This window comes from Triticum dicoccoides, chromosome 2B, assembly GCF_002162155.2.
Source record: "Triticum dicoccoides isolate Atlit2015 ecotype Zavitan chromosome 2B, WEW_v2.0, whole genome shotgun sequence".
Lineage (NCBI taxonomy): Eukaryota > Viridiplantae > Streptophyta > Magnoliopsida > Poales > Poaceae > Triticum > Triticum dicoccoides.
This window is the reverse complement of record NC_041383.1, coordinates 807445437-807449818: the sequence shown is the minus strand read 5'-3', so window position 1 is coordinate 807449818 and position 4382 is coordinate 807445437.

Sequence of the window (4382 nt, the reverse complement as noted above, 5' to 3'; positions counted from 1 at the left end):
CACGGAGTCGTGGCTGGAGTGAAAACCGACGAGGTTGCTCAACCAGGCGGTAGCCCTTTGTGCCGTTTGTCGATGTGGCTGAGAGCGTGGGTGGTGGAGCCGTGGTCGAGATAGCCGTGCGAAGAATGCCGTGATCGATGTCGAGTCGGGGTAGCCGGTGTCGAGAAAGTCGCCGTGAAGTTGCGGGTACAAGAAGGCGCCGAGTTAGTCGTGGGCACAGTGGTGTCAAAGTAGTGGTGCACCAGGAAGTAGACGATGTTGACGACGCGTCGCGCCGGGGTTGCCGACCCCGGGGACACATCGTAGACGAAGGCATGCGTCGGTGTTGCCAGCACGCATGCGTAAACGGAAGAAGACGAAGTTGACGAAGCGCCGCACTAGGCTTGCCAGGCACGGGGACACGTCGTGGACGAAGACACGCGGCAGTGTTGCCAGCACCGGGCATGCGTAAATTGGGACCAGCATGAGCTGTACGCCATGTCGAAGAAGTCGGAGAGACCAGCAGAGAAGGACTCGACGATGGTTGCGGCACCAATCGGCGCGGGCCAATGTCGCCCGCGGTTGTCGGAGTAGATGAAGCGGTCGGGGTAGATGACGGAGACGCTGGCGACGGGCTGGTGTTGGATGAAGACGAAGGGGGTGTACGAGCGGCTGCGGCGACTACAGGGGTGGCGGCGGCGCCAGCTGAAGAAGAGCGCCAACGGCGGCCTGACGGCGGCGGCGGCAGCTAGGTTAGGAGCGCGGCGGCGGTGCTCGAAGTAGGCGAAAAACCCTAACAACGTGATGAAGACCGGCGCGGACGGTGGCGTTCCGCGCCAAGGGACACGGCGCGACACGTACCACGAGAGGTCGACGTACGGTGACGGCGGAGTGGACCGCGGGCCGCGGCGCTACGGCCCGAAGGGGCGACGCAGCGAAGGAGCGCGGGTCGGTGTAACCGCGGGGACGACCTCGGGTCGGCGGTGTGGACTGCGTGCCACGCTCGCTATGGCCCGACGGGGCGACGTAGCGGCGGCGCGAGGGTCGGTGCAGCCACGGGGACGACCTGGAGCGGACGGCCTCTGGGCGGCGGTGGACCGCGGGCCGCGGCACTACGGCCCGAAGGGGCGACGCAGTGGTGACGCGGGTCGGTGCAGCCGGGAGAAGAACTACGGGGCGGCGGCGCTGCGGCCTGATGGGGCGACGCAGCGGCAGTCTATTCCTCGACCGATAGAGGGGCGCGCTGAACTCGGGACAGTCTTCACGGGGCCTGCGGAGGCGCGCGCAACCACGGGCCAGGTCGGTCGCACGGCATAGATGAGGCGGATCGCGGCGGCGGGCGGGTGATCAATCCGATCGCGCACGAGGTCGGGGACGCCACTCGGTGGAGACAGGGTGGCGGCGGAGTCCGAGATGAAGTCGGCGACGACGGACGGCCTAAGACGTCGTGCGGACGAGCTTGTCAGCACTGGCACCCAGGCTGCCAAAGCAACACCGGCGCCCGGGCAGCGAGGCCCGAGCGACCAACGGAGCAGCGCCGCCCGAGCTGAGGCAGCCGACAAGCCTGATGCAGCCGTCCCGACGCAGCCGAGGACAAGGCCGATGAGGTAGACCGCCGGGCCGCCGTGCAGACGCGGCGGAGGCGGGTGATGTGGATCGCTGGGCGGGCCGCCACGCGAGCGACGACTATGATTGGCCGACGCATGGCGCGTGGCCGCCGGATCGGGGCCATGCAGGTGTCTCGGTCGGAGCAGGGCGGTGACGGCCAGCGCAGGGCGACGGACGAACCGACGCGCGGACGACGGCTGGCCCTGACGGGCCGCCTCGGCACGCGTGGCTGCTGGGTCGGAGGACAGACCGGCAGGTCGCGCCGGGGTCGAAGTAGAGGTGCTCGGTGTCGACGATGGCGGCGGGCGACGCAAACCGATCAAGCATAGATCGGAAACCAAAAAGAAAAACGCCGATCAAAACGACCGACGAGAGAGCGAAAAAATCCGAAGCAAGCGCTCGAGAAAAAGACTCTCTAGGGCAGCCGGCCAATACGGCCGGCGAACGAACCCTAGGTACGGGCAGCGCGGCCCCCGGCGGCGGTCATGGAGGCCGACCGCCCCGAAGGCGGTGCGCAGATGCGGAAGCGGCGACGGCTAGGGTTTAGGATCGAGATAAGGTTGATACCATGTTAGAAGGGAGAGAGAGAATTGGTGAAATAGTTTGTTGTATTGCTTGAGCCTCATGGGCATATATATATAAGTACATTGTCATCTTGGAGTACAAGGCAAGGTAAAATAATATCCTACACTATCATAGCTTTCTTAATAATCACGATACTCAACAATATAATCCGCTGTTGCCTCGATTATTATAGGAACCGACACAGTGATATTATAATGGAAATTCTTTTTCTCTCTTTTTCTTACATAATGCCATCATGGCGGATTATATCGAAAGTGTGGAAACAAGGATACATCATCCGGAATTACATGAACCGGGGATCCACATTCCAGACATGTTTTGAAAATGCACCGGCGACATAAAAAAGAGCACTCTTTGCATATCGCCGTTGGCTGGTCCGACTCGACCAAGGGCAAAGAGCTCCTTTGGTTGGGAAGAAAAGTTATTTCCTGCGAAAATATTTGGGATGACAAGTTACCCCCTCTTTTTTAGGGGTGGGAAAGACAGGTTACCTGAAAATGCAAGGGGACGAGATAGTGTTTGTGGTGCTGCTTCTTTTTCTTTTTCTTTTTTTAGGGAGAGTGGAGTTGGGTCACTTACTGCCAGGTATTTCACGTGCCGGGAATGCGAACGAGGCCTGGCCCGGTCCTTTCATAAACACGGCTAGAGGAGAAGCGGTCAAGGGGTGTGGAAGCCCTTTATGATTTCCGTACTCCCTCGCTACATTTCTCTATCTCTTTCCACGCGCCTGCATCTCCTCTCTCCCTCTTCCCGGTGGCGGCTGCGACGGCGGGTGAACACTGACGCGAGGTACCCTCATCGTACCCTCTCCATCTCCGCCCTCCTCCCTCTCTCTTTCCATCTAGGAGCATGGGGTTCAGTCACAGTTCGTGCGCGCGTTCGAGTGTGGTTTGCCGCTCTTTTTCTTCGAGGGTTGATTGCCTAGGGCAACAACGGTGATCGTCTAGGAGATCGTGGGATCCGTAGGGAGCTTCCGTGTCTATCAGATCCACCCCGTCCCCTTCGATTCGTGGTCGGGATTTGTTGCTAGTGTATTTGTGGGCGGTTTCGGTCGTTGATCGATAGAGAAAAAATGTCCCCAGTTTTGCATGTACGGTTTTCCCCCTCTTCCCGAGCTGGCCGTCAATACCTAGAGGTCATATTTATCCAGTTAGTAAGCTCCCACGAAATAGATAGAGCCGGTCCAAGTCATTTTTGGGCCCGGGGCGATGTAAAACAATTATTTTTTATACCAAACATTTATACTTATTTCAATAAGTGCACCATATAACAATTTTAATTAATATGTTTTTCTATTACTTAGCCCCATGCCAATATTTACAAATAATAGTTATATTATTAGTTGTTATATAATTGTAGTGTACATCATTGAAATATTTGATTCTGCCAAATATAAATTGTATAAAGTAATTTTTTTCTTTTTAAAAAATCATTCGAATAAATGTCATAATATTGCATAAATTGTGTATTGTATATACATATATTTTGCATATCTATGTGTGTGTTCATATATCTTTCAATATAATGGAATGTCGCGGTAAAGATTCTTAAATCATAAATATTTTAATAGTGGTTTCTACTGTATATTAGGCGACCATGTTCGTAAAAACAATTATTTTTATACCAAACATTTATACTTATTTAAAAATAAGTGTACTATATAACAAATTTAATTAATTTATTTTTCTATTACTTAGACACATGACAATATTTCCAACTAATAATTATATTATTCATTGTTATACAATTGTAATGTACATCACTGAAATATTTGATTTTGCCAAATTTAAATTGTTCAAGGCACTAAAAAAATAATTTTCTTTTAAAAAATCAATGCCATAATATTGCATAAACTGTATAGTGTATATTCCCTCCGTTCCAAAATAAGTGTCTCAAACTTAATACAACTTTGTACTAGCGACAATTATTTTGGGACGGAGGTACATATATTTATATATTTGTGTGTATGTGTGTGTGTGTGTTTATATATCTTTTAGTGTCACTAAATATCGCCGCAGAGACTTCTAAATCATAAATATTTTAGTAGTGCTTTCTACTGTATATTGGGCGATCATATTCGTAGAAACTTCTATTGCATATCAAATGTGACACGCAAGTTGGATCCATCACGTGTCTATTTGAACGTCAGGCACACAACCGACGTTCCGCATCTAGATCAAGTCAAACTTTTTGCGTCCTGTCTATTCTTT